We start from the raw sequence: 22,253 nt of genomic DNA, 5'->3' as shown, positions 1-22,253 counted from the left end.
CTCTAAAGCACCCGAGAGCGTTTTTTTCGATGCCAACCTAACCAGAGTGACGGGAGCGGCACAATTCAGAAAAAGCGCTCAGCTCGCCGAGAAAATGCGATTTAGGCAATAAAATTAAAAATGCTTATAAAACATAAACCAAACGTTGGAGGTGGTCATTTCTTAATGCGCAGTAATAAACTCAGCACTCTAAAGCACCCGAGAGCGTTTTTTTCGATGCCAACCTAACCAGAGTGACGGGAGCGGCACAATTCAGAAAAAGCGCTCAGCTCGCCGAGAAAATGCGATTTAAGCAATAAAATTAAAAATGCTTATAAAACATAAACCAAACGTTGGAGGTGGTCATTTCTTCATGCGCAGTGAATAACTCGGCACTCTAAAGCACCCGAGAGCGTTTTTTTCGATGCCAAGTGACGGGAGCGGCACAATTCAGAAAAAGTGCTCAGCTCGCCGAGAAAATGCGATTTAAGCAATAAAATTAAAAATGCTTATAAAACATAAACCAAACGTTGGAGGTGGTCATTTCTTAATGCGCAGTAATAAACTCGGCACTCTAAAGCACCCGAGAGCGTTTTTTTCGATGCCAACCTAACCAGAGTGACGGGAGCGGCACAATTCAGAAAAAGTGCTCAGCTCGCCGAGAAAATGCGATTTAAGCAATAAAATTAAACATGCTTATAAAACATAAACCAAACGTTGGAGGTGGTCATTTCCTAATGCACAGTAATAAACTCGGCACTCTAAAGCACCCGAGAGCGTTTTTTTCGATGCCAACCTAACCAGAGTGACGGGAGCGGCACAATTCAGAAAAAGTGCTCAGCTCGCCGAGAAAATGCGATTTAAGCAATAAAATTAAAAATGCTTATTAAACATAAACCAAACGTTGGAGGTGGTCATTTCTTCATGCGCAGTGAATAACTCGGCACTCTAAAGCACCCGAGAGCGTTTTTTTCGATGCCAACCTAACCAGAGTGACGGGAGCGGCACAATTCAGAAAAAGCGCTCAGCTCGCCGAGAAAATGCGATTTAAGCAATAAAATTAAAAATGCTTATTAAACATAAACCAAACGTTGGAGGTGGTCATTTCTTCATGCGCAGTGAATAACTCGGCACTCTAAAGCACCCGAGAGCGTTTTTTTCGATGCCAACCTAACCAGAGTGACGGGAGCGGCACAATTCAGAAAAAGCGCTCAGCTCGCCGAGAAAATGCGATTTAAGCAATAAAATTAAAAATGCTTATAAAACATAAACCAAACGTTGGAGGTGGTCATTTCTTCATGCGCAGTGATAAACTCGGCACTCTAAAGCACCCGAGAGCGTTTTTTTCGATGCCAACCTAACCAGAGTGACGGGAGCGACACAATTCAGAAAAAGTGCTCAGCTCGCCGAGAAAATGCGATTTAAGCAATAAAATTAAAAATGCTTATAAAACATAAACCAAACGTTGGAGGTGGTCATTTCTTCATGCGCAGTGAATAACTCGGCACTCTAAAGCACCCGAGAGCGTTTTTTTCGATGCCAACCTAACCAGAGTGACGGGAGCGGCACAATTCAGAAAAAGTGCTCAGCTCGCCGAGAAAATGCGATTTAAGCAATAAAATTAAAAATGCTTATAAAACATAAACCAAACGTTGGAGGTGGTCATTTCTTAATGCGCAGTAATAAACTCGGCACTCTAAAGCACCCGAGAGCGTTTTTTTCGATGCCAACCTAACCAGAGTGACGGGAGCGGCACAATTCAGAAAAAGTGCTCAGCTCGCCGAGAAAATGCGATTTAAGCAATAAAATTAAAAATGCTTATAAAACATAAACCAAACGTTGGAGGTGGTCATTTCTTAATGCGCAGTAATAAACTCGGCACTCTAGAGCACCCGAGAGCGTTTTTTTCGATGCCAACCTAACCAGAGTGACGGGAGCGGCACAATTCAGAAAAAGTGCTCAGCTCGCCGAGAAAATGCGATTTAAGCAATAAAATTAAAAATGCTTATAAAACATAAACCAAACGTTGGAGGTGGTCTTTTCTTCATGCGCAGTGAATAACTCGGCACTCTAAAGCACCCGAGAGCGTTTTTTTCGATGCCAACCTAACCAGAGTGACGGGAGCGGCACAATTCAGAAAAAGCGCTCAGCTCGCCGAGAAAATGCGATTTAAGCAATAAAATTAAAAATGCTTATAAAACATAAACCAAACGAGGTGGTCATTTCCTAATGCGCAGTAATAAACTCGGCACTCTAAAGCACCCGAGAGCGTTTTTTTCGATGCCAACCTAACCAGCGTGACGGGAGCGGCACAATTCAGAAAAAGTGCTCAGCTCGCCGAGAAAATGCGATTTAAGCAATAAAATTAAAAATGCTTATTAAACATAAACCAAACGTTGGAGGTGGTCATTTCTTCATGCGCAGTGAATAACTCGGCACTCTAAAGCACCCGAGAGCGTTTTTTTCGATGCCAACCTAACCAGAGTGACGGGAGCGGCACAATTCAGAAAAAGCGCTCAGCTCGCCGAGAAAATGCGATTTAAGCAATAAAATTAAAAATGCTTATTAAACATAAACCAAACGTTGGAGGTGGTCATTTCTTCATGCGCAGTGAATAACTCGGCACTCTAAAGCACCCGAGAGCGTTTTTTTCGATGCCAACCTAACCAGAGTGACGGGAGCGGCACAATTCAGAAAAAGTGCTCAGCTCGCCGAGAAAATGCGATTTAAGCAATAAAATTAAAAATGCTTATAAAACATAAACCAAACGTTGGAGGTGGTCATTTCTTAATGCGCAGTAATAAACTCGGCACTCTAGAGCACCCGAGAGCGTTTTTTTCGATGCCAACCTAACCAGAGTGACGGGAGCGGCACAATTCAGAAAAAGTGCTCAGCTCGCCGAGAAAATGCGATTTAAGCAATAAAATTAAAAATGCTTATAAAACATAAACCAAACGTTGGAAGTGGTCATTTCTTCATGCGCAGTGAATAACTCGGCACTCTAAAGCACCCGAGAGCGTTTTTTTCGATGCCAACCTAACCAGAGTGACGGGAGCGGCACAATTCAGAAAAAGCGCTCAGCTCGCCGAGAAAATGCGATTTAAGCAATAAAATTAAAAATGCTTATAAAACATAAACCAAACGTTGGAGGTGGTCATTTATTCATGCGCAGTGAATAACTCGGCACTCTAAAGCACCCGAGAGCGTTTTTTTCGATGCCAACCTAACCAGAGTGACGGGAGCGGCACAATTCAGAAAAAGTGCTCAGCTCGCCGAGAAAATGCGATTTAAGCAATAAAATTAAAAATGCTTATAAAACATAAACCAAACGTTGGAGGTGGTCATTTCTTAATGCGCAGTAATAAACTCGGCACTCTAGAGCACCCGAGAGCGTTTTTTTCGATGCCAACCTAACCAGAGTGACGGGAGCGGCACAATTCAGAAAAAGTGCTCAGCTCGCCGAGAAAATGCGATTTAAGCAATAAAATTAAAAATGCTTATAAAACATAAACCAAACGTTGGAGGTGGTCTTTTCTTCATGCGCAGTGAATAACTCGGCACTCTAAAGCACCCGAGAGCGTTTTTTTCGATGCCAACCTAACCAGAGTGACGGGAGCGGCACAATTCAGAAAAAGCGCTCAGCTCGCCGAGAAAATGCGATTTAAGCAATAAAATTAAAAATGCTTATAAAACATAAACCAAACGTTGGAGGTGGTCATTTCCTAATGCACAGTAATAAACTCGGCACTCTAAAGCACCCGAGAGCGTTTTTTTCGATGCCAACCTAACCAGAGTGACGGGAGCGGCACAATTCAGAAAAAGTGCTCAGCTCGCCGAGAAAATGCGATTTAAGCAATAAAATTAAAAATGCTTATTAAACATAAACCAAACGTTGGAGGTGGTCATTTCTTCATGCGCAGTGAATAACTCGGCACTCTAAAGCACCCGAGAGCGTTTTTTTCGATGCCAACCTAACCAGAGTGACGGGAGCGGCACAATTCAGAAAAAGCGCTCAGCTCGCCGAGAAAATGCGATTTAAGCAATAAAATTAAAAATGCTTATTAAACATAAACCAAACGTTGGAGGTGGTCATTTCTTCATGCGCAGTGAATAACTCGGCACTCTAAAGCACCCGAGAGCGTTTTTTTCGATGCCAACCTAACCAGAGTGACGGGAGCGGCACAATTCAGAAAAAGCGCTCAGCTCGCCGAGAAAATGCGATTTAAGCAATAAAATTAAAAATGCTTATAAAACATAAACCAAACGTTGGAGGTGGTCATTTCTTAATGCGCAGTAATAAACTCGGCACTCTAAAGCACCCGAGAGCGTTTTTTTCGATGCCAACCTAACCAGAGTGACGGGAGCGGCACAATTCAGAAAAAGTGCTCAGCTCGCCGAGAAAATGCGATTTAAGCAATAAAATTAAAAATGCTTATAAAACATAAACCAAACGTTGGAGGTGGTCATTTCTTAATGCGCAGTAATAAACTCGGCACTCTAGAGCACCCGAGAGCGTTTTTTTCGATGCCAACCTAACCAGAGTGACGGGAGCGGCACAATTCAGAAAAAGTGCTCAGCTCGCCGAGAAAATGCGATTTAAGCAATAAAATTAAAAATGCTTATAAAACATAAACCAAACGTTGGAGGTGGTCTTTTCTTCATGCGCAGTGAATAACTCGGCACTCTAAAGCACCCGAGAGCGTTTTTTTCGATGCCAACCTAACCAGAGTGACGGGAGCGGCACAATTCAGAAAAAGCGCTCAGCTCGCCGAGAAAATGCGATTTAAGCAATAAAATTAAAAATGCTTATAAAACATAAACCAAACGTTGGAGGTGGTCATTTTTTCATGCGCAGTGAATAACTCGGCACTCTAAAGCACCCGATAGCGTTTTTTTCGATGCCAACCTAACCAGAGTGACGGGAGCGGCACAATTCAGAAAAAGTGCTCAGCTCGCCGAGAAAATGCGATTTAAGCAATAAAATTAAAAATGCTTATAAAACATAAACCAAACGTTGGAGGTGGTCATTTCTTAATGCGCAGTAATAAACTCGGCACTCTAAAGCACCCGAGAGCGTTTTTTTCGATGCCAACCTAACCAGAGTGACGGGAGCGGCACAATTCAGAAAAAGTGCTCAGCTCGCCGAGAAAATGCGATTTAAGCAATAAATTTAAAAATGCTTATAAAACATAAACCAAACGTTGGAGGTGGTCATTTCTTAATGCGCAGTAATAAACTCGGCAATCTAAAGCACCCGAGAGCGTTTTTTTCGATGCCAACCTAACCAGAGTGACGGGAGCGGCACAATTCAGAAAAAGCGCTCAGCTCGCCGAGAAAATGCGATTTAAGCAATAAAATTAAAAATGCTTATAAAACATAAACCAAACGTTGGAGGTGGTCATTTCTTCGTGCGCAGTGAATAACTCGGCACTCTAAAGCACCCGAGAGCGTTTTTTTCGATGCCAACCTAACCAGAGTGACGGGAGCGGCACAATTCAGAAAAAGTGCTCAGCTCGCCGAGAAAATGCGATTTAAGCAATAAAATTAAAAATGCTTATAAAACATAAACCAAACGTTGGAGGTGGTCAATTCTTAATGCGCAGTAATAAACTCGGCACTCTAAAGCACCCGAGAGCGTTTTTTTCGATGCCAACCTAACCAGAGTGACGGGAGCGGCACAATTCAGAAAAAGTGCTCAGCTCGCCGAGAAAATGCGATTTAAGCAATAAAATTAAAAATGCTTATAAAACATAAACCAAACGTTGGAGGTGGTCATTTCTTAATGCGCAGTAATAAACTCGGCACTCTAGAGCACCCGAGAGCGTTTTTTTCGATGCCGACCTAACCAGAGTGACGGGAGCGGCACAATTCAGAAAAAGTGCTCAGCTCGCCGAGAAAATGCGATTTAAGCAATAAAATTAAAAATGCTTATAAAACATAAACCAAACGTTGGAGGTGGTCTTTTCTTCATGCGCAGTGAATAACTCGGCACTCTAAAGCACCCGAGAGCGTTTTTTTCGATGCCAACCTAACCAGAGTGACGGGAGCGGCACAATTCAGAAAAAGCGCTCAGCTCGCCGAGAAAATGCGATTTAAGCAATAAAATTAAAAATGCTTATAAAACATAAACCAAACGAGGTGGTCATTTCCTAATGCGCAGTAATAAACTCGGCACTCTAAAGCACCCGAGAGCGTTTTTTTCGATGCCAACCTAACCAGCGTGACGGGAGCGGCACAATTCAGAAAAAGTGCTCAGCTCGCCGAGAAAATGCGATTTAAGCAATAAAATTAAAAATGCTTATTAAACATAAACCAAACGTTGGAGGTGGTCATTTCTTCATGCGCAGTGAATAACTCGGCACTCTAAAGCACCCGAGAGCGTTTTTTTCGATGCCAACCTAACCAGAGTGACGGGAGCGGCACAATTCAGAAAAAGCGCTCAGCTCGCCGAGAAAATGCGATTTAAGCAATTAAATTAAAAATGCTTATTAAACATAAACCAAACGTTGGAGGTGGTCATTTCTTCATGCGCAGTGAATAACTCGGCACTCTAAAGCACCCGAGAGCGTTTTTTTCGATGCCAACCTAACCAGAGTGACGGGAGCGGCACAATTCAGAAAAAGCGCTCAGCTCGCCGAGAAAATGCGATTTAAGCAATAAAATTAAAAATGCTTATAAAACATAAACCAAACGTTGGAGGTGGTCATTTCTTCATGCGCAGTGATAAACTCGGCACTCTAAAGCACCCGAGAGCGTTTTTTTCGATGCCAACCTAACCAGAGTGACGGGAGCGACACAATTCAGAAAAAGTGCTCAGCTCGCCGAGAAAATGCGATTTAAGCAATAAAATTAAAAATGCTTATAAAACATAAACCAAACGTTGGAGGTGGTCATTTCTTCATGCGCAGTGAATAACTCGGCACTCTAAAGCACCCGAGAGCGTTTTTTTCGATGCCAACCTAACCAGAGTGACGGGAGCGGCACAATTCAGAAAAAGTGCTCAGCTCGCCGAGAAAATGCGATTTAAGCAATAAAATTAAAAATGCTTATAAAACATAAACCAAACGTTGGAGGTGGTCATTTCTTAATGCGCAGTAATAAACTCGGCACTCTAAAGCACCCGAGAGCGTTTTTTTCGATGCCAACCTAACCAGAGTGACGGGAGCGGCACAATTCAGAAAAAGTGCTCAGCTCGCCGAGAAAATGCGATTTAAGCAATAAAATTAAAAATGCTTATAAAACATAAACCAAACGTTGGAGGTGGTCATTTCTTAATGCGCAGTAATAAACTCGGCACTCTAGAGCACCCGAGAGCGTTTTTTTCGATGCCAACCTAACCAGAGTGACGGGAGCGGCACAATTCAGAAAAAGTGCTCAGCTCGCCGAGAAAATGCGATTTAAGCAATAAAATTAAAAATGCTTATAAAACATAAACCAAACGTTGGAAGTGGTCATTTCTTCATGCGCAGTGAATAACTCGGCACTCTAAAGCACCCGAGAGCGTTTTTTTCGATGCCAACCTAACCAGAGTGACGGGAGCGGCACAATTCAGAAAAAGCGCTCAGCTCGCCGAGAAAATGCGATTTAAGCAATAAAATTAAAAATGCTTATAAAACATAAACCAAACGTTGGAGGTGGTCATTTATTCATGCGCAGTGAATAACTCGGCACTCTAAAGCACCCGAGAGCGTTTTTTTCGATGCCAACCTAACCAGAGTGACGGGAGCGGCACAATTCAGAAAAAGTGCTCAGCTCGCCGAGAAAATGCGATTTAAGCAATAAAATTAAAAATGCTTATAAAACATAAACCAAACGTTGGAGGTGGTCATTTCTTAATGCGCAGTAATAAACTCGGCACTCTAGAGCACCCGAGAGCGTTTTTTTCGATGCCAACCTAACCAGAGTGACGGGAGCGGCACAATTCAGAAAAAGTGCTCAGCTCGCCGAGAAAATGCGATTTAAGCAATAAAATTAAAAATGCTTATAAAACATAAACCAAACGTTGGAGGTGGTCTTTTCTTCATGCGCAGTGAATAACTCGGCACTCTAAAGCACCCGAGAGCGTTTTTTTCGATGCCAACCTAACCAGAGTGACGGGAGCGGCACAATTCAGAAAAAGCGCTCAGCTCGCCGAGAAAATGCGATTTAAGCAATAAAATTAAAAATGCTTATAAAACATAAACCAAACGTTGGAGGTGGTCATTTCCTAATGCACAGTAATAAACTCGGCACTCTAAAGCACCCGAGAGCGTTTTTTTCGATGCCAACCTAACCAGAGTGACGGGAGCGGCACAATTCAGAAAAAGTGCTCAGCTCGCCGAGAAAATGCGATTTAAGCAATAAAATTAAAAATGCTTATTAAACATAAACCAAACGTTGGAGGTGGTCATTTCTTCATGCGCAGTGAATAACTCGGCACTCTAAAGCACCCGAGAGCGTTTTTTTCGATGCCAACCTAACCAGAGTGACGGGAGCGGCACAATTCAGAAAAAGCGCTCAGCTCGCCGAGAAAATGCGATTTAAGCAATAAAATTAAAAATGCTTATTAAACATAAACCAAACGTTGGAGGTGGTCATTTCTTCATGCGCAGTGAATAACTCGGCACTCTAAAGCACCCGAGAGCGTTTTTTTCGATGCCAACCTAACCAGAGTGACGGGAGCGGCACAATTCAGAAAAAGCGCTCAGCTCGCCGAGAAAATGCGATTTAAGCAATAAAATTAAAAATGCTTATAAAACATAAACCAAACGTTGGAGGTGGTCATTTCTTCATGCGCAGTGATAAACTCGGCACTCTAAAGCACCCGAGAGCGTTTTTTTCGATGCCAACCTAACCAGAGTGACGGGAGCGACACAATTCAGAAAAAGTGCTCAGCTCGCCGAGAAAATGCGATTTAAGCAATAAAATTAAAAATGCTTATAAAACATAAACCAAACGTTGGAGGTGGTCATTTCTTCATGCGCAGTGAATAACTCGGCACTCTAAAGCACCCGAGAGCGTTTTTTTCGATGCCAACCTAACCAGAGTGACGGGAGCGGCACAATTCAGAAAAAGTGCTCAGCTCGCCGAGAAAATGCGATTTAAGCAATAAAATTAAAAATGCTTATAAAACATAAACCAAACGTTGGAGGTGGTCATTTCTTAATGCGCAGTAATAAACTCGGCACTCTAAAGCACCCGAGAGCGTTTTTTTCGATGCCAACCTAACCAGAGTGACGGGAGCGGCACAATTCAGAAAAAGTGCTCAGCTCGCCGAGAAAATGCGATTTAAGCAATAAAATTAAAAATGCTTATAAAACATAAACCAAACGTTGGAGGTGGTCATTTCTTAATGCGCAGTAATAAACTCGGCACTCTAAAGCACCCGAGAGCGTTTTTTTCGATGCCAACCTAACCAGAGTGACGGGAGCGGCACAATTCAGAAAAAGTGCTCAGCTCGCCGAGAAAATGCGATTTAAGCAATAAAATTAAAAATGCTTATAAAACATAAACCAAACGTTGGAGGTGGTCATTTCTTAATGCGCAGTAATAAACTCGGCACTCTAGAGCACCCGAGAGCGTTTTTTTCGATGCCAACCTAACCAGAGTGACGGGAGCGGCACAATTCAGAAAAAGTGCTCAGCTCGCCGAGAAAATGCGATTTAAGCAATAAAATTAAAAATGCTTATAAAACATAAACCAAACGTTGGAGGTGGTCTTTTCTTCATGCGCAGTGAATAACTCGGCACTCTAAAGCACCCGAGAGCGTTTTTTTCGATGCCAACCTAACCAGAGTGACGGGAGCGGCACAATTCAGAAAAAGCGCTCAGCTCGCCGAGAAAATGCGATTTAAGCAATAAAATTAAAAATGCTTATAAAACATAAACCAAACGAGGTGGTCATTTCCTAATGCGCAGTAATAAACTCGGCACTCTAAAGCACCCGAGAGCGTTTTTTTCGATGCCAACCTAACCAGCGTGACGGGAGCGGCACAATTCAGAAAAAGTGCTCAGCTCGCCGAGAAAATGCGATTTAAGCAATAAAATTAAAAATGCTTATTAAACATAAACCAAACGTTGGAGGTGGTCATTTCTTCATGCGCAGTGAATAACTCGGCACTCTAAAGCACCCGAGAGCGTTTTTTTCGATGCCAACCTAACCAGAGTGACGGGAGCGGCACAATTCAGAAAAAGCGCTCAACTCGCCGAGAAAATGCGATTTAAGCAATAAAATTAAAAATGCTTATTAAACATAAACCAAACGTTGGAGGTGGTCATTTCTTCATGCGCAGTGAATAACTCGGCACTCTAAAGCACCCGAGAGCGTTTTTTTCGATGCCAACCTAACCAGAGTGACGGGAGCGGCACAATTCAGAAAAAGCGCTCAGCTCGCCGAGAAAATGCGATTTAAGCAATAAAATTAAAAATGCTTATAAAACATAAACCAAACGTTGGAGGTGGTCATTTCTTCATGCGCAGTGATAAACTCGGCACTCTAAAGCACCCGAGAGCGTTTTTTTCGATGCCAACCTAACCAGAGTGACGGGAGCGACACAATTCAGAAAAAGTGCTCAGCTCGCCGAGAAAATGCGATTTAAGCAATAAAATTAAAAATGCTTATAAAACATAAACCAAACGTTGGAGGTGGTCATTTCTTCATGCGCAGTGAATAACTCGGCACTCTAAAGCACCCGAGAGCGTTTTTTTCGATGCCAACCTAACCAGAGTGACGGGAGCGGCACAATTCAGAAAAAGTGCTCAGCTCGCCGAGAAAATGCGATTTAAGCAATAAAATTAAAAATGCTTATAAAACATAAACCAAACGTTGGAGGTGGTCATTTCTTAATGCGCAGTAATAAACTCGGCACTCTAAAGCACCCGAGAGCGTTTTTTTCGATGCCAACCTAACCAGAGTGACGGGAGCGGCACAATTCAGAAAAAGTGCTCAGCTCGCCGAGAAAATGCGATTTAAGCAATAAAATTAAAAATGCTTATAAAACATAAACCAAACGTTGGAGGTGGTCATTTCTTAATGCGCAGTAATAAACTCGGCACTCTAGAGCACCCGAGAGCGTTTTTTTCGATGCCAACCTAACCAGAGTGACGGGAGCGGCACAATTCAGAAAAAGTGCTCAGCTCGCCGAGAAAATGCGATTTAAGCAATAAAATTAAAAATGCTTATAAAACATAAACCAAACGTTGGAAGTGGTCATTTCTTCATGCGCAGTGAATAACTCGGCACTCTAAAGCACCCGAGAGCGTTTTTTTCGATGCCAACCTAACCAGAGTGACGGGAGCGGCACAATTCAGAAAAAGCGCTCAGCTCGCCGAGAAAATGCGATTTAAGCAATAAAATTAAAAATGCTTATAAAACATAAACCAAACGTTGGAGGTGGTCATTTATTCATGCGCAGTGAATAACTCGGCACTCTAAAGCACCCGAGAGCGTTTTTTTCGATGCCAACCTAACCAGAGTGACGGGAGCGGCACAATTCAGAAAAAGTGCTCAGCTCGCCGAGAAAATGCGATTTAAGCAATAAAATTAATAATGCTTATAAAACATAAACCAAACGTTGGAGGTGGTCATTTCTTAATGCGCAGTAATAAACTCGGCACTCTAAAGCACCCGAGAGCGTTTTTTTCGATGCCAACCTAACCAGAGTGACGGGAGCGGCACAATTCAGAAAAAGTGCTCAGCTCGCCGAGAAAATGCGATTTAAGCAATAAAATTAAAAATGCTTATAAAACATAAACCAAACGTTGGAGGTGGTCATTTCTTAATGCGCAGTAATAAACTCGGCACTCTAGAGCACCCGAGAGCGTTTTTTTCGATGCCAACCTAACCAGAGTGACGGGAGCGGCACAATTCAGAAAAAGTGCTCAGCTCGCCGAGAAAATGCGATTTAAGCAATAAAATTAAAAATGCTTATAAAACATAAACCAAACGTTGGAGGTGGTCATTTCTTAATGCGCAGTAATAAACTCGGCACTCTAAAGCACCCGTGAGCGTTTTTTTCGATGCCAACCTAACCAGAGTGACGGGAGCGGCACAATTCAGAAAAAGTGCTCAGCTCGCCGAGAAAATGCGATTTAAGCAATACAATTAAAAATGCTTATAAAACATAAACCAAACGTTGGAGGTGGTCATTTCTTCATGCGCAGTGATAAAGTCGGCACTCTAAAGCACCCGAGAGCGTTTTTTTCGATGCCAACCTAACCAGAGTGACGGGAGCGGCACAATTCAGAAAAAGTGCTCAGCTCGCCGAGAAAATGCGATTTAAGCAATAAAATTAAAAATGCTTATTAAACATAAACCAAACGTTGGAGGTGGTCATTTCTTCATGCGCAGTGATAAACTCGGCACTCTAAAGCACCCGAGAGCGTTTTTTTCGATGCCAACCTAACCAGAGTGACGGGAGCGGCACAATTCAGAAAAAGTGCTCAGCTCGCCGAGAAAATGCGATTTAAGCAATAAAATTAAAAATGCTTATAAAACATAAACCAAACGTTGGAGGTGGTCATTTCTTAATGCGCAGTAATAAACTCGGCACTCTAAAGCACCCGAGAGCGTTTTTTTCGATGCCAACCTAACCAGAGTGACGGGAGCGGCACAATTCAGAAAAAGTGCTCAGCTCGCCGAGAAAATGCGATTTAAGCAATAAAATTAAAAATGCTTATTAAACATAAACCAAACGTTGGAGCTGGTCATTTCTTCATGCGCAGTGAATAACTCGGCACTCTAAAGCACCCGAAAGCGTTTTTTTCGATGCCAACCTAACCAGAGTGACGGGAGCGGCACAATTCAGAAAAAGCGCTCAGCTCGCCGAGAAAATGCGATTTAAGCAATAAAATAAAAAATGCTTATAAAACATAAACCAAACGTTGGAGGTGGTCATTTCTTAATGCGCAGTAATAAACTCGGCACTCTAAAGCACCCGAGAGCGTTTTTTTCGATGCCAACCTAACCAGAGTGACGGGAGCGGCACGAAAAAGTGCTCAGCTCGCCGAGAAAATGCGATTTAAGCAATAAAATTAAAAATGCTTATTAAACATAAACCAAACGTTGGAGGTGGTCATTTCTTCATGCGCAGTGAATAACTCGGCACTCTAAAGCACCCGAGAGCGTTTTTTTCGATGCCAACCTAACCAGAGTGACGGGAGCGGCACAATTCAGAAAAAGCGCTCAGCTCGCCGAGAAAATGCGATTTAAGCAATAAAATTAAAAATGCTTATAAAACATAAACCAAACGTTGGAGGTGGTCATTTCTTAATGCGCAGTAATAAACTCGGCACTCTAAAGCACCCGAGAGCGTTTTTTTCGATGCCAACCTCACCAGAGTGACGGGAGCGGCACAATTCAGAAAAAGTGCTCAGCTCGCCGAGAAAATGCGATTTAAGCAATAAAATTAAAAATGCTTATAAAACATAAACCAAACGTTGGAGGTGGTCATTTCTTAATGCGCAGTAATAAACTCGGCACTCTAAAGCACCCGAGAGCGTTTTTTTCGATGCCAACCTAACCAGAGTGACGGGAGCGGCACAATTCAGAAAAAGTGCTCAGCTCGCCGAGAAAATGCGATTCAAGCAATAAAATTAAAAATGCTTATTAAACATAAACCAAACGTTGGAGGTGGTCATTTCTTCATGCGCAGTGAATAATTCGGCACTCTAAAGCACCCGATAGCGTTTTTTTCGATGCCAACCTAACCAGAGTGACGGGAGCGGCACAATTCAGAAAAAGTGCTCAGCTCGCCGAGAAAATGCGATTTAAGCAATAAAATTAAAAATGCTTATAAAACATAAACCAAACGTTGGAGGTGGTCATTTCTTAATGCGCAGTAATAAACTCGGCACTCTAAAGCACCCGAGAGCGTTTTTTTCGATGCCAACCTAACCAGAGTGACGGGAGCGGCACAATTCAGAAAAGGTGCTCAGCTCGCCGAGAAAATGCGATTTAAGCAATAAAATTAAAAATGCTTATAAAACATAAACCAAACGTTGGAGGTGGTCATTTCTTCATGCGCAGTGATAAACTCGGCACTCTAAAGCACCCGAGAGCGTTTTTTTCGATGCCAACCTAACCAGAGTGACGGGAGCGGCACAATTCAGAAAAAGCGCTCAGCTCGCCGAGAAAATGCGATTTAAGCAATAAAATTAAAAATGCTTATAAAACATAAACCAAACGTTGGAGGTGGTCATTTCTTAATGCGCAGTAATAAACTCAGCACTCTAAAGCACCCGAGAGCGTTTTTTTCGATGCCAACCTAACCAGAGTGACGGGAGCGGCACAATTCAGAAAAAGTGCTCAGCTCGCCGAGAAAATGCGATTTAAGCAATAAAATTAAAAACTGCTTATAAAACATAAACCAAACGTTGGAGGTGGTCATTTCTCAATGCGCAGTAATAAACTCGGCACTCTAAAGCACCCGAGAGCGTTTTTTTCGATGCCAACCTAACCAGAGTGACGGGAGCGGCACAATTCAGAAAAAGTGCTCAGCTCGCCGAGAAAATGCGATTTAAGCAATAAAATTAAAAATGCTTATAAAACATAAACCAAACGTTGGAGGTGGTCATTTCTTAATGCGCAGTAATAAACTCGGCACTCTAAAGCACCCGAGAGCGTTTTTTTCGATGCCAACCTAACCAGAGTGACGGGAGCGGCACAATTCAGAAAAAGCGCTCAGCTCGCCGAGAAAATGCGATTTTAGCAATAAAATTAAAAATGCTTATAAAACATAAACCAAACGTTGGAGGTGGTCATTTCCTAATGCGCAGTAATAAACTCGGCACTCTAAAGCACCCGAGAGCGTTTTTTTCGATGCCAACCTAACCAGAGTGACGGGAGCGGCACAATTCAGAAAAAGTGCTCAGCTCGCCGAGAAAATGCGATTTAAGCAATAAAATTAAAAATGCTTATTAAACATAAACCAAACGTTGGAGGTGGTCATTTCTTCATGCGCAGTGAATAACTCGGCACTCTAAAGCACCCGAGAGCGTTTTTTTCGATGCCAACCTAACCAGAGTGACGGGAGCGGCACAATTCAGAAAAAGCGCTCAGCTCGCCGAGAAAATGCGATTTAAGCAATAAAATTAAAAATGCTTATTAAACATAAACCAAACATTGGAGGTGGTCATTTCTTCATGCGCAGTGAATAACTCGGCACTCTAAAGCACCCGAGAGCGTTTTTTTCGATGCCAACCTAACCAGAGTGACGGGAGCGGCACAATTCAGAAAAAGTGCTCAGCTCGCCGAGAAAATGCGATTTAAGCAATAAAATAAAAAATGCTTATAAAACATAAACCAAACGTTGGAGGTGGTCATTTCTTAATGCGCAGTAATAAACTCGGCACTCTAAAGCACCCGAGAGCGTTTTTTTCGATGCCAACCTAACCAGAGTGACGGGAGCGGCACGAAAAAGTGCTCAGCTCGCCGAGAAAATGCGATTTAAGCAATAAAATTAAAAATGCTTATTAAACATAAACCAAACGTTGGAGGTGGTCATTTCTTCATGCGCAGTGAATAACTCGGCACTCTAAAGCACCCGAGAGCGTTTTTTTCGATGCCAACCTAACCAGAGTGACGGGAGCGGCACAATTCAGAAAAAGCGCTCAGCTCGCCGAGAAAATGCGATTTAAGCAATAAAATTAAAAATGCTTATAAAACATAAACCAAACGTTGGAGGTGGTCATTTCTTAATGCGCAGTAATAAACTCGGCACTCTAAAGCACCCGAGAGCGTTTTTTTCGATGCCAACCTCACCAGAGTGACGGGAGCGGCACAATTCAGAAAAAGTGCTCAGCTCGCCGAGAAAATGCGATTTAAGCAATAAAATTAAAAATGCTTATAAAACATAAACCAAACGTTGGAGGTGGTCATTTCTTAATGCGCAGTAATAAACTCGGCACTCTAAAGCACCCGAGAGCGTTTTTTTCGATGCCAACCTAACCAGAGTGACGGGAGCGGCACAATTCAGAAAAAGTGCTCAGCTCGCCGAGAAAATGCGATTCAAGCAATAAAATTAAAAATGCTTATTAAACATAAACCAAACGTTGGAGGTGGTCATTTCTTCATGCGCAGTGAATAACTCGGCACTCTAAAGCACCCGATAGCGTTTTTTTCGATGCCAACCTAACCAGAGTGACGGGAGCGGCACAATTCAGAAAAAGTGCTCAGCTCGCCGAGAAAATGCGATTTAAGCAATAAAATTAAAAATGCTTATAAAACATAAACCAAACGTTGGAGGTGGTCATTTCTTAATGCGCAGTAATAAACTCGGCACTCTAAAGCACCCGAGAGCGTTTTTTTCGATGCCAACCTAACCAGAGTGACGGGAGCGGCACAATTCAGAAAAGGTGCTCAGCTCGCCGAGAAAATGCGATTTAAGCAATAAAATTAAAAATGCTTATAAAACATAAACCAAACGTTGGAGGTGGTCATTTCTTCATGCGCAGTGATAAACTCGGCACTCTAAAGCACCCGAGAGCGTTTTTTTCGATGCCAACCTAACCAGAGTGACGGGAGCGGCACAATTCAGAAAAAGCGCTCAGCTCGCCGAGAAAATGCGATTTAAGCAATAAAATTAAAAATGCTTATAAAACATAAACCAAACGTTGGAGGTGGTCATTTCTTAATGCGCAGTAATAAACTCAGCACTCTAAAGCACCCGAGAGCGTTTTTTTCGATGCCAACCTAACCAGAGTGACGGGAGCGGCACAATTCAGAAAAAGTGCTCAGCTCGCCGAGAAAATGCGATTTAAGCAATAAAATTAAAAACTGCTTATAAAACATAAACCAAACGTTGGAGGTGGTCATTTCTCAATGCGCAGTAATAAACTCGGCACTCTAAAGCACCCGAGAGCGTTTTTTTCGATGCCAACCTAACCAGAGTGACGGGAGCGGCACAATTCAGAAAAAGTGCTCAGCTCGCCGAGAAAATGCGATTTAAGCAATAAAATTAAAAATGCTTATAAAACATAAACCAAACGTTGGAGGTGGTCATTTCTTAATGCGCAGTAATAAACTCGGCACTCTAAAGCACCCGAGAGCGTTTTTTTCGATGCCAACCTAACCAGAGTGACGGGAGCGGCACAATTCAGAAAAAGCGCTCAGCTCGCCGAGAAAATGCGATTTTAGCAATAAAATTAAAAATGCTTATAAAACATAAACCAAACGTTGGAGGTGGTCATTTCCTAATGCGCAGTAATAAACTCGGCACTCTAAAGCACCCGAGAGCGTTTTTTTCGATGCCAACCTAACCAGAGTGACGGGAGCGGCACAATTCAGAAAAAGTGCTCAGCTCGCCGAGAAAATGCGATTTAAGCAATAAAATTAAAAATGCTTATTAAACATAAACCAAACGTTGGAGGTGGTCATTTCTTCATGCGCAGTGAATAACTCGGCACTCTAAAGCACCCGAGAGCGTTTTTTTCGATGCCAACCTAACCAGAGTGACGGGAGCGGCACAATTCAGAAAAAGCGCTCAGCTCGCCGAGAAAATGCGATTTAAGCAATAAAATTAAAAATGCTTATTAAACATAAACCAAACATTGGAGGTGGTCATTTCTTCATGCGCAGTGAATAACTCGGCACTCTAAAGCACCCGAGAGCGTTTTTTTCGATGCCAACCTAACCAGAGTGACGGGAGCGGCACAATTCAGAAAAAGTGCTCAGCTCGCCGAGAAAATGCGATTTAAGCAATAAAATTAAAAATGCTTATAAAACATAAACCAAACGTTGGAGGTGGTCATTTCTTAATGCGCAGTATTAAACTCGGCACTCTAAAGCACCCGTGAGCGTTTTTTTCGATGCCAACCTAACCAGAGTGACGGGAGCGGCACAATTCAGAAAAAGTGCTCAGCTCGCCGAGAAAATGCGATTTAAGCAATAAAATTAAAAATGCTTATAAAACATAAACCAAACGTTGGAGGTGGTCATTTCATCATGCGCAGTGATAAAGTCGGCACTCTAAAGCACCCGAGAGCGTTTTTTTCGATGCCAACCTAACCAGAGTGACGGGAGCGGCACAATTCAGAAAAAGTGCTCAGCTCGCCGAGAAAATGCGATTTAAGCAATAAAATTAAAAATGCTTATTAAACATAAACCAAACGTTGGAGGTGGTCATTTCTTCATGCGCAGTGATAAACTCGGCACTCTAAAGCACCCGAGAGCGTTTTTTTCGATGCCAACCTAACCAGAGTGACGGGAGCGGCACAATTCAGAAAAAGTGCTCAGCTCGCCGAGAAAATGCGATTTAAGCAATAAAATTAAAAATGCTTATAAAACATAAACCAAACGTTGGAGGTGGTCATTTCTTAATGCGCAGTAATAAACTCGGCACTCTAAAGCACCCGAGAGCTTTTTTTTCGATGCCAACCTAACCAGAGTGACGGGAGCGGCACAATTCAGAAAAAGTGCTCAGCTCGCCGAGAAAATGCGATTTAAGCAATAAAATTAAAAATGCTTATTAAACATAAACCAAACGTTGGAGGTGGTCATTTCTTCATGCGCAGTGAATAACTCGGCACTCTAAAGCACCCGAAAGCGTTTTTTTCGATGCCAACCTAACCAGAGTGACGGGAGCGGCACAATTCAGAAAAAGCGCTCAGCTCGCCGAGAAAATGCGATTTAAGCAATAAAATTAAAAATGCTTATAAAACATAAACCAAACGTTGGAGGTGGTCATTTCTTAATGCGCAGTAATAAACTCGGCACTCTAAAGCACCCGAGGGCGTTTTTTTCGATGCCAACCTAACCAGAGTGACGGGAGCGGCACAATTCAGAAAAAGTGCTCAGCTCGCCGAGAAAATGCGATTTAAGCAATAAAATTAAAAATGCTTATTAAACATAAACCAAACGTTGGAGGTGGTCATTTCTTCATGCGCAGTGAATAACTCGGCACTCTAAAGCACCCGAGAGCGTTTTTTTCGATGCCAACCTAACCAGAGTGACGGGAGCGGCACAATTCAGAAAAAGCGCTCAGCTCGCCGAGAAAATGCGATTTAAGCAATAAAATTAAAAATGCTTATAAAACATAAACCAAACGTTGGAGATGGTCATTTCTTAATGCGCAGTAATAAACTCGGCACTCTAAAGCACCCGAGAGCGTTTTTTTCGATGCCAACCTAACCAGAGTGACGGGAGCGGCACAATTCAGAAAAAGTGCTCAGCTCGCCGAGAAAATGCGATTTAAGCAATAAAATTAAAAATGCTTATTAAACATAAACCAAGCGGTGGAGGTGGTCATTTCTTCATGCGCAGTGAATAACTCGGCACTCTAAAGCACCCGAGAGCGTTTTTTTCGATGCCTAACCAGAGTGACGGGAGCGGCACAATTCAGAAAAAGCGCTCAGCTCGCCGAGAAAATGCGATTTAAGCAATAAAATTAAAAATGCTTATTAAACATAAACCAAACGTTGGAGGTGGTCATTTCTTCATGCGCAGTGAATAACTCGGCACTCTAAAGCACCCGAGAGCGTTTTTTTCGATGCCAACCTAACCAGAGTGACGGGAGCGGCACAATTCAGAAAAAGCGCTCAGCTCGCCGAGAAAATGCGATTTAAGCAATAAAATTAAAAATGCTTATAAAACATAAACCAAACGTTGGAGGTGGTCATTTCTTCATGCGCAGTGATAAACTCGGCACTCTAAAGCACCCGAGAGCGTTTTTTTCGATGCCAACCTAACCAGAGTGACGGGAGCGGCACAATTCAGAAAAAGTGCTCAGCTCGCCGAGAAAATGCGATTTAAGCAATAAAATTAAAAATGCTTATAAAACATAAACCAAACGTTGGAGGTGGTCATTTCTTCATGCGCAGTGAATAACTCGGCACTCTAAAGCACCCGAGAGCGTTTTTTTCGATGCCAACCTAACCAGAGTGACGGGAGCGGCACAATTCAGAAAAAGTGCTCAGCTCGCCGAGAAAATGCGATTTAAGCAATAAAATTAAAAATGCTAATAAAACATAAACCAAACGTTGGAGGTGGTCATTTCTTAATGCGCAGTAATAAACTCGGCACTCTAGAGCACCCGAGAGCGTTTTTTTCGATGCCAACCTAACCAGAGTGACGGGAGCGGCACAATTCAGAAAAAGTGCTCAGCTCGCCGAGAAAATGCGATTTAAGCAATAAAATGTAAAATGCTTATAAAACATAAACCAAACGTTGGAAGTGGTCATTTCTTCATGCGCAGTGATAAACTCGGCACTCTAAAGCACCCGAGAGCGTTTTTTTCGATGCCAACCTAACCAGAGTTACGGGAGCGGCACAATTCAGAAAAAGCGCTCAGCTCGCCGAGAAAATGCGATTTAACCAATAAAATTAAAAATGCTTATAAAACATAAACCAAACGTTGGAAGTGGTCATTTCTTCATGCGCAGTGATAAACTCGGCACTCTAAAGCACCCGAGAGCGTTTTTTTCGATGCCAACCTAACCAGAGTTACGGGAGCGGCACAATTCAGAAAAAGCGCTCAGCTCGCCGAGAAAATGCGATTTAAGCAATAAAATTAAAAATGCTTATTAAACATAAACCAAACGTTGGAGGTGGTCATTTCTTCATGCGCAGTGAATAACTCGGCACACAAAAGCACCCAGAGCGTTTTTTTCGATGCCAACCTAACCAGAGTGACGGGAGCGGCACAATTCAGAAAAAGCGCTCAGCTCGCCGAGAAAATGCGATTTAAGCAATAAAATTAAAAATGCTTATAAAACATAAACCAAACGTTGGAGGTGGTCATTTCTTCATGCGCAGTGATAAACTCGGCACTCTAAAGCACCCGAGAGCGTTTTTTTCGATGCCAACCTAACCAGAGTGACGGGAGCGGCACAATTCAGAAAAAGTGCTCAGCTCGCCGAGAAAATGCGATTTAAGCAATAAAATTAAAAATGCTTATAAAACATAAACCAAACGTTGGAGGTGGTCATTTCTTCATGCGCAGTGAATAACTCGGCACTCTAAAGCACCCGAGAGCGTTTTTTTCGATGCCAACCTAACCAGAGTGACGGGAGCGGCACAATTCAGAAAAAGTGCTCAGCTCGCCGAGAAAATGCGATTTAAGCAATAAAATTAAAAATGCTTATAAAACATAAACCAAACGTTGGAGGTGGTCATTTCTTAATGCGCAGTAATAAACTCGGCACTCTAGAGCACCCGAGAGCGTTTTTTTCGATGCCAACCTAACCAGAGTGACGGGAGCGGCACAATTCAGAAAAAGTGCTCAGCTCGCCGAGAAAATGCGATTTAAGCAATAAAATTAAAAATGCTTATAAAACATAAACCAAACGTTGGAAGTGGTCATTTCTTCATGCGCAGTGATAAACTCGGCACTCTAAAGCACCCGAGAGCGTTTTTTTCGATGCCAACCTAACCAGAGTTACGGGAGCGGCACAATTCAGAAAAAGTGCTCAGCTCGCCGAGAAAATGCGATTTAAGCAATAAAATTAAAAATGCTTATTAAACATAAACCAAACGTTGGAGGTGGTCATTTCTTCATGCGCAGTGAATAACTCGGCACTCTAAAGCACCCGATAGCGTTTTTTTCGATGCCAACCTAACCAGAGTGACGGGAGCGGCACAATTCAGAAAAAGTGCTCAGCTCGCCGAGAAAATGCGATTTAAGCAATAAAATTAAAAGTGCTTATAAAACATAAACCAAACGTTGGAGGTGGTCATTTCTTAATGCGCAGTAATAAACTCGGCACTCTAAAGCACCCGAGAGCGTTTTTTTCGATGCCAACCTAACCAGAGTGACGGGAGCGGCACAATTCAGAAAAAGCGCTCAGCTCGCCGAGAAAATGCGATTTAAGCAATAAAATTAAAAATGCTTATAAAACATAAACCAAACGTTGGAGGTGGTCATTTCTTAATGCGCAGTAATAAACTCAGCACTCTAAAGCACCCGAGAGCGTTTTTTTCGATGCCAACCTAACCAGAGTGACGGGAGCGGCACAATTCAGAAAAAGCGCTCAGCTCGCCGAGAAAATGCGATTTAAGCAATAAAATTAAAAATGCTTATAAAACATAAACCAAACGTTGGAGGTGGTCATTTCTTCATGCGCAGTGAATAACTCGGCACTCTAAAGCACCCGAGAGCGTTTTTTTCGATGCCAAGTGACGGGAGCGGCACAATTCAGAAAAAGTGCTCAGCTCGCCGAGAAAATGCGATTTAAGCAATAAAATTAAAAATGCTTATAAAACATAAACCAAACGTTGGAGGTGGTCATTTCTTCATGCGCAGTGAATAACTCGGCACTCTAAAGCACCCGAGAGCGTTTTTTTCGATGCCAACCTAACCAGAG

This window comes from Syngnathus typhle, unplaced genomic scaffold, assembly GCF_033458585.1.
Source record: "Syngnathus typhle isolate RoL2023-S1 ecotype Sweden unplaced genomic scaffold, RoL_Styp_1.0 HiC_scaffold_43, whole genome shotgun sequence".
NCBI classification, from domain to species: domain Eukaryota; kingdom Metazoa; phylum Chordata; class Actinopteri; order Syngnathiformes; family Syngnathidae; genus Syngnathus; species Syngnathus typhle.
This window is presented reverse-complemented; position numbering follows the sequence as displayed.